Here is a 9,482-nt window from a genome sequence, read left to right as displayed (position 1 = left end):
GCTCTGAGACTAAAGTAACTCCTGACTTCCTGCTCTGAGACTAAAGTAACTCCTGACTTCCTGCTCTGAGACTAAAGTAACTCCTGACTTCCTGCTGAGACTAAAGTAACTCCTGACTTCCTGCTCTGAGACTAAAGTAACTCCTGACGTCCTGCTGAGACTAAAGTAACTCCTGACTTCCTGCTGAGACTAAAGTAACTCCTGACTTCCTGCTCTGAGACTAAAGTAACTCCTGACTTCCTGCTCTGAGACTAAAGTAACTCCTGACTTCCTGCTGAGACTAAAGTAACTCCTGACTTCCTGCTCTGAGACTAAATTAACTCCTGACTTCCTGCTCTGAGACTAAAGTAACTCCTGACTTCTTGCTCTGAGACTAAAGTAACTCCTGACTTCCTGCTCTGAGACTAAAGTAACTCCTGACTTCCTGCTGAGACTAAAGTAACTCCTGACTTCCTGCTGAGACTAAAGTAACTCCTGACTTCCTGCTCTGAGACTAAAGTAACTCCTGACTTCCTGCTGAGACTAAAGTAACTCCTGACTTCCTGCTGAGACTAAAGTAACTCCTGACTTCCTGCTGAGACTAAAGTAACTCCTGACTTCCTGCTCTGAGACTAAAGTAACTCCTGACTTCCTGCTGAGACTAAAGTAACTCCTGACTTCCTGCTCTGAGACTAAAGTAACTCCTGACTTCCTGCTGAGACTAAAGTAACTCCTGACTTCCTGCTCTGAGACTAAAGTAACTCCTGACTTCCTGCTCTGAGACTAAAGTAACTCCTGACTTCCTGCTGAGACTAAAGTAACTACTGACTTCCTGCTGAGACTAAAGTAACTCCTGACTTCCTGCTGAGACTAAAGTAACTCCTGACTTCCTGCTGAGACTAAAGTAACTCCTGACTTCCTGCTGAGACTAAAGTAACTCCTGACTTCCTGCTCTGAGACTAAAGTAACTCCTGACTTCCTGCTGAGACTAAAGTAACTCCTGACTTCCTGCTGAGACTAAAGTAACTCCTGACTTCCTGCTGAGACTAAAGTAACTCCTGACTTCCTGCTCTGAGACTAAAGTAACTCCTGACTTCCTGCTCTGAGACTAAAGTAACTCCTGACTTCCTGCTGAGACTAAAGTAACTCCTGACTTCCTGCTCTGAGACTAAAGTAACTCCTGACTTCCTGCTCTGAGACTAAAGTAACTCCTGACTTCCTGCTGAGACTAAAGTAACTCCTGACTTCCTGCTCTGAGACTAAAGTAACTCCTGACTTCCTGCTCTGAGACTAAAGTAACTCCTGACTTCCTGCTCTGAGACTAAAGTAACTCCTAACTTCCTGCTCTGAGACTAAAGTAACTCCTGACTTCCTGCTGAGACTAAAGTAACTCCTGACTTCCTGCTGAGACTAAAGTAACTCCTGACTTCCTGCTGAGACTAAAGTAACTCCTGACTTCCTGCTCTGAGACTAAAGTAACTCCTGACTTCCTGCTCTGAGACTAAAGTAACTCCTGACTTCCTGCTCTGAGACTAAAGTAACTCCTGACTTCCTGCTGAGACTAAAGTAACTCCTGACTTCCTGCTGAGACTAAAGTAACTCCTGACTTCCTGCTCTGAGACTAAAGTAACTCCTGACTTCCTGCTGAGACTAAAGTAACTCCTGACTTCCTGCTGAGACTAAAGTAACTCCTGACTTCCTGCTCTGAGATTAAAGTAACTCCTGACTTCCTGCTCTGAGACTAAAGTAACTCCTGACTTCCTGCTCTGAGACTAAAGTAACTCCTGACTTCCTGCTCTGAGACTAAAGTAACTCCTGACTTCCTGCTGAGACTAAAGTAACTACTGACTTCCTGCTGAGACTAAAGTAACTCCTGACTTCCTGCTGAGACTAAAGTAACTCCTGACTTCCTGCTCTGAGACTAAAGTAACTCCTGACTTCCTGCTCTGAGACTAAAGTAACTCCTGACTTCCTGCTCTGAGACTAAAGTAACTCCTGACTTCCTGCTCTGAGACTAAAGTAACTCCTGACTTCCTGCTGAGACTAAAGTAACTCCTGACTTTTCCAGCAGATTACTTCCATGATCTAAGACAGTGGTTCTCAAACTACAGGTCGCGACACAAAGTGGGGTTGTGGGTAGGTGACAGTGACTTGCGCATTGGCAAGTAAAAAAAAATATATTTAATTTGTTCATGTTCTGGCAACATATTTTGGCTAAATATCCCTCGTTTTATAAATGTGTATTGATAACATAGTGCTGTAATCAAATGTTCTAATAAATATGCATGATCAAGTTCAACAACGTGTGCTTTTATTTTAATTCCATGTTGAAATTACACAATACATTAAGTGTGGGGTCGCCAAAAAACTTCCTAAATAAAATGGGGTTGTGGTATAAAGAAGTTTCATTTGATTTTATTAGATTTGATTAAGGATACCCATTAGCTGGTGCCATAGCAACCAGCTAGTCTTCCTGGGGTCCAAAAAAAAATAAAAAAAAAAAATATTATTGCAAAAACAAAATTATTAACACTTTCGCGGTCACTGGGATCCATCTAATCTCACTCTATAAGGCCAGCTTATCATAACAACCTTTCATTGTGCATGAGGCTGTTTGTAGAGCTAAATCTATACTTTATATTATTGCTATCTGTCCATTGTCATTGTCAATTGACACTATAAACCGTCCCTTCAATATGCCTTAAATACATATTTTTTTCATCAATACGTTCCCATTTTATAGCGTCGTGAATATGAACTATATACCGCAATGTTCTGGGGTATTTCCTGGAAAGCGAGATACAGGGCGCTAAGCTAATAACGTTAAATCTGCGTTTCGGCTATACACAAGCTAGAGCTAAAACTCAAAATGCATATTATCGGTATCATGGTCCACCATGAATGGGGCGGGGGACGTAGTTTCTGATTATTGATTACCAATAACGGCATTAGCCTCATTAGCCTCATACGCTGATCGGCTGGTCGGCTATCAAAGCAAGGCCCGATCGGGCTGTAATTTACGTGAAAAAGCTCTTACCGTGGGCCGGTTGGATCCCAAACAGGATTTCCCAGTTATCGATCGCCATCTGGTAGATCGACATGTCCATTGGCTGATGCTATATTCCTTTACTGCACACTGAAATCAGCGTCCCAAAAAGTATTCCAGGCTACATGCTATAGGCATAGCTTCAGGCTAACAAAAAAGTCCACCCATGATTAAAAAAAAAAAAAACGCCGGTCTGTAACAGGGAACACTGCATTATCGAGACAGCGCCCCTACGAGGATCTGGCCGGTAATGCACCTTTCCGAATCCCAAGAGTAGGGTAAATCTGCAGTGCCGCTCGGTGACATTGAGTAGGATATTACAATGGAATAAAAGCCAAAACAACCTTACCACGTATATATACGTGGTTGGCCCTCAAGCGTTGGATCCAAAACACGTATATATACGTGGTTGGCCATGAATGTGTTAAAAGTCAGTACACACAATGCACAATGCAACTAACAATTAAGGGCCCGCGTCCATTTACCACATTTGTATGGCCGCAAGCGTCTTTTGTCAATTGATCCCAATGGGGAGGGAGCGTATGCGGCCGCATGCTGCCGCCTATAGGCAATACGCTGCAGTCGGCTTCTTTTTTCAGCGCCTTTCAGCTTTTTCGTGCGGCCGCACCCAGCGTTTAAAGTTGAAACTTTCTGAACTTTTCAGAGCGATGCGCTGAGCGCAATCACAGCCAATCATATCTACCACTCTGTTTGTAACCTGACACCGGAGTTGCCTGCCTGTCTACCCACAAGAGACGGGCCATTGAGATTCGCGACAAAGCACAAATACACTAATAACTACACGAATACCCTTATATATCTCCAGACTTCTGTCATTTTATACTTGCTTTTTTAATACCAGACGAGCAGCAAATGGGATGCTGTTAAATGTTCCTCTGATGCAGTCAGAGCTTGGTAAAGCTGCATTCTCCCACTATGCTCCCTTTTTATGGAATACGTTGCAAGTAAAACTTTGTCTACAGGCACTTCCTACTGTGAATGCTTTTAAAGGTATGCTACGATTGGCCCTTTATGAAACATGTAACTGTTTTACCTGATGCTATTGCTGATTTGATTATGCTTCTTGCCACTGCACAAATGGCCTTCTGTATTTATATTTGAATTGTATGTTTTTTGTTCAATGCCCTGTTTTATGTTGAAACTTGTTGTGTGCTGTGTTGGTCAGGACTCCCTGGAAGAAGAGATCTTGTATCTCAATGGGACATTCCTGGATAAATAAAGGATAAATAAATAAAATAAATAGAAATACACTAATAAAAAGCTAATAAAAAGCAAAGGGCGAACTGTGGTGTCAGGCAATAACTATATATATAATTAATATACAATAAAGTGTATTAAAATATGCTATATGTGCAAAACCGCGGCAGTAAAATACGATAAAAAGATGGCTGTCGCTAGAAAGATGCTACAAGATGCGCTTCATCCCAGCACTACCGGCGCACTGCCAGCGTTTTTCAGCTGGAAATGTGCGGCAGGTGGATCCAAGCCCTAAGATGGCTAAAATTACATTACAGTGTTAAAAACTATTTAAGATTCTTTTAAAAAGTTAATCTACTCGGGGCGCCCTCGTGGCGCATACCATAGTGCCTCGCGCACCTACGCGGCCGACCCGGGTTCGATCCCAGCTCCCGTCGTTATTTGTCGCATGTCCTCCCCACCTCTCCTCCCGTTCGTCCTGTCCTGTCCTCTGTCGGTCCTGCGTGGCCAATAAAAAAGCTGTAAAAATGCAAAAAAATAAAAAAATAAATAAATAAATAAAAAAGTTAATCTACTGTAAATGCAGCAGAGGTTTTGAGGCAGATTATTCCAAAGAGTTAATGCTCTAAAAATAAAATATCTCCTTAAAGCGTTGGTTCTAGGACCTGGCAATTCAAGCTGCCCACTACTGGAACCTCTAGTGTAATGCTCGTGCACAGTATTACTAAAAACAATCTGTTTATGTATAAAAACAGGAGTTTTACTGCTCATGACCTTGAACAGCACAATACATATTAAAAGACAATCTATTTTCAACGTTAAGCCAAGAGAGGCGGGCATGCATACGGCTCACATTAGACCTTAGTGAGCAGCCCAGTACCAACCGTGCTGCCCTGTTCTGGACCCACCTGGAGCTTCCTGAGGTCACCACTGTTCTGGACCACCTGGAGCTTCCTGAGGTCACCACTGTTCTGGACCACCTGGAGCTTCCTGAGGTCACCACTGTTCTGGACCACCTGGAGCTTCTTCCTGAGGTCACCACTGTTCTGGACCACCTGGAGCTTCCTGAGGTCACCACTGTTCTGGACCACCTGGAGCTTCCTGAGGTCACCACCACTGTTCTGGACCACCTGGAGCTTCCTGAGGTCACCACTGTTCTGGACCACCTGGAGCTTCCTGAGGTCACCACTGTTCTGGACCACCTGGAGCTTCCTGAGGTCACCACTGTTCTGGACCACCTGGAGCTTCCTGAGGTCACCACTGTTCTGGACCACCTGGAGCTTCCTGAGGTCACCACTGTTCTGGACCACCTGGAGCTTCCTGAGGTCACCACTGTTCTGGACCACCTGGAGCTTCCTGAGGTCACCACTGTTCTGGACCCACCTGGAGCTTCCTGAGGTCACCACTGTTCTGGACCACCTGGAGCTTCTTCCTGAGGTCACCACTGTTCTGGACCACCTGGAGCTTCCTGAGGTCACCACTGTTCTGGACGACCACCTGGAGCTTCCTGAGGTCACCACTGTTCTGGACGACCACCTGGAGCTTCCTGAGGTCACCACTGTTCTGGACCCACCTGGAGCTTCCTGAGGTCACCACTGTTCTGGACCACCTGGAGCTTCTTCCTGAGGTCACCACTGTTCTGGACCACCTGGAGCTTCTTCCTGAGGTCACCACCCCTGTTCTGGACCACCTGGAGCTTCTTCCTGAGGTCACCACTGTTCTGGACCACCTGGAGCTTCCTGAGGTCACCACTGTTCTGGACCACCTGGAGCTTCCTGAGGTCACCACTGTTCTGGACCACCTGGAGCTTCCTGAGGTCACCACTGTTCTGGACCACCTGGAGCTTCTTCCTGAAGTCACCACTGTTCTGGACCACCTGGAGCTTCCTGAGGTCACCACTGTTCTGGACCCACCTGGAGCTTCCTGAGGTCACCACTGTTCTGGACCCACCTGGAGCTTCCTGAGGTCACCACTGTTCTGGACCACCTGGAGCTTCCTGAGGTCACCACTGTTCTGGACCACCTGGAGCTTCCTGAGGTCACCACTGTTCTGGACCACCTGGAGCTTCTTCCTGAGGTCACCACTGTTCTGGACCACCTGGAGCTTCTTCCTGAGGTCACCACTGTTCTGGACCACCTGGAGCTTCCTGAGGTCACCCCTGTTCTGGACCACCTGGAGCTTCCTGAGGTCACCACTGTTCTGGACCACCTGGAGCTTCCTGAGGTCACCACCCCTGTTCTGGACCACCTGGAGCTTCTTCCTGAGGTCACCACTGTTCTGGACCACCTGGAGCTTCTTCCTGAGGTCACCACTGTTCTGGACCACCTGGAGCTTCTTCCTGAGGTCACCACTGTTCTGGACCCACCTGGAGCTTCTTCCTGAGGTCACCACTGTTCTGGACCACCTGGAGCTTCTTCCTGAGGTCACCACTGTTCTGGACCACCTGGAGCTTCCTGAGGTCACCACTGTTCTGGACCACCTGGAGCTTCCTGAGGTCACCACTGTTCTGGACCCACCTGGAGCTTCCTGAGGTCACCACTGTTCTGGACCACCTGGAGCTTCTTCCTGAGGTCACCACTGTTCTGGACCACCTGGAGCTTCCTGAGGTCACCACTGTTCTGGACCACCTGGAGCTTCCTGAGGTCACCACTGTTCTGGACCACCTGGAGCTTCTTCCTGAGGTCACCACTGTTCTGGACCACCTGGAGCTTCTTCCTGAGGTCACCACTGTTCTGGACCACCTGGAGCTTCTTCCTGAGGTCACCACTGTTCTGGACCACCTGGAGCTTCTTCCTGAGGTCACCACTGTTCTGGACCACCTGGAGCTTCCTGAGGTCACCACTGTTCTGGACGACCACCTGGAGCTTCCTGAGGTCACCACTGTTCTGGACCACCTGGAGCTTCTTCCTGAGGTCACCACTGTTCTGGACCTCCTGGAGCTTCCTGATGTCACCACTGTTCTGGACCACCTGGAGCTTCTTCCTGAGGTCACCACTGTTCTGGACCATCTGGAGCTTCTTCCTGAGGTCACCACTGTTCTGGACCACCTGGAGCTTCCTGAGGTCACCACTGTTCTGGACCACCTGGAGCTTCTTCCTGAGGTCACCACTGTTCTGGACCACCTGGAGCTTCCTGAGGTCACCACTGTTCTGGACCACCTGGAGCTTCTTCCTGAGGTCACCACTGTTCTGGACCACCTGGAGCTTCCTGAGGTCACCACTGTTCTGGACCACCTGGAGCTTCCTGAGGTCACCACTGTTCTGGACCACCTGGAGCTTCTTCCTGAGGTCACCACTGTTCTGGACCACCTGGAGCTTCCTGAGGTCACCACTGTTCTGGACCACCTGGAGCTTCCTGAGGTCACCACTGTTCTGGACCACCTGGAGCTTCTTCCTGAGGTCACCCCTGTTCTGGACCACCTGGAGCTTCTTCCTGAGGTCACCACTGTTCTGGACCACCTGGAGCTTCCTGAGGTCACCACTGTTCTGGACCACCTGGAGCTTCCTGAGGTCACCACCCCTGTTCTGGACCACCTGGAGCTTCTTCCTGAGGTCACCACTGTTCTGGACCACCTGGAGCTTCCTGAGGTCACCACTGTTCTGGACCACCTGGAGCTTCCTGAGGTCACCACTGTTCTGGACCACCTGGAGCTTCCTGAGGTCACCACTGTTCTGGACCACCTGGAGCTTCCTGAGGTCACCACTGTTCTGGACGACCACCTGGAGCTTCTTCCTGAGGTCACCACTGTTCTGGACCATCTGGAGCTTCTTCCTGAGGTCACCACTGTTCTGGACCACCTGGAGCTTCCTGAGGTCACCACTGTTCTGGACCACCTGGAGCTTCCTGAGGTCACCACTGTTCTGGACCACCTGGAGCTTCCTGAGGTCACCACTGTTCTGGACCCACCTGGAGCTTCCTGAGGTCACCACTGTTCTGGACCACCTGGAGCTTCCTGAGGTCACCACTGTTCTGGACGACCACCTGGAGCTTCTTCCTGAGGTCACCCCTGTTCTGGACCACCTGGAGCTTCCTGAGGTCACCACTGTTCTGGACCACCTGGAGCTTCCTGAGGTCACCACTGTTCTGGACCACCTGGAGCTTCCTGAGGTCACCACTGTTCTGGACCACCTGGAGCTTCCTGAGGTCACCACTGTTCTGGACCACCTGGAGCTTCCTGAGGTCACCACTGTTCTGGACCACCTGGAGCTTCTTCCTGAGGTCACCACTGTTCTGGACCACCTGGAGCTTCTTCCTGAGGTCACCACTGTTCTGGACCACCTGGAGCTTCCTGAGGTCACCACTGTTCTGGACCACCTGGAGCTTCCTGAGGTCACCACTGTTCTGGACCACCTGGAGCTTCCTGAGGTCACCACTGTTCTGGACCACCTGGAGCTTCTTCCTGAGGTCACCACTGTTCTGGACCACCTGGAGCTTCCTGAGGTCACCACTGTTCTGGACCACCTGGAGCTTCTTCCTGAGGTCACCACTGTTCTGGACCACCTGGAGCTTCTTCCTGAGGTCACCACTGTTCTGGACGACCACCTGGAGCTTCCTGAGGTCACCACTGTTCTGGACCACCTGGAGCTTCTTCCTGAGGTCACCACTGTTCTGGACGACCACCTGGAGCTTCCTGAGGTCACCACTGTTCTGGACCACCTGGAGCTTCTTCCTGAGGTCACCACTGTTCTGGACGACCACCTGGAGCTTCCTGAGGTCACCACTGTTCTGGACCCACCTGGAGCTTCCTGAGGTCTAAGATGTACATGTGCCTGGCATCACTGGAGAAATATTCAGGGGGATAATTATTTGAATACAGCTGGGAGCCTATGATGCAATACATTTTGTGGTAATTTGTGTCATGCTCAAGAAGCTGGAAAATGTATTCTGATATACGTTTAATTTACTGTAAAGTTAAAAAAGAGATCCCATCAGAGACCAGGGAACCAATCAGATTCCTTGAATTTCCCTGTCTAATGGACCCAGAAATTGTATAAACTGTGGGAAATATGTATTTTATGCCCAGTGTTTCAGGTACTGAAGGTAAAAATCATATCAACTTTAGTTTTGTTGTGTTGTTGTTGCTGCTTGAACGAATGTAAAATGCGCTTTAGAACAAACGTTTCTTTCAGAAGTCCATATAATTAATCGTAAGAGCCACAACTAGCCCTAGCCCCCCCCCAAAGTCCTCATACAGTCCACCTTGCGAGGCTGGTGGTACAGGTAATGACCTCTCTGTGAC

This window comes from Notolepis coatsorum (assembly GCF_963971535.1).
Source record: "Notolepis coatsorum genome assembly, chromosome: 5".
In the NCBI taxonomy this organism is placed as follows: domain Eukaryota; kingdom Metazoa; phylum Chordata; class Actinopteri; order Aulopiformes; family Paralepididae; genus Notolepis; species Notolepis coatsorum.
The sequence above is the reverse complement of the archived record's forward strand: the minus strand, read 5'-3'. Positions refer to the sequence as shown.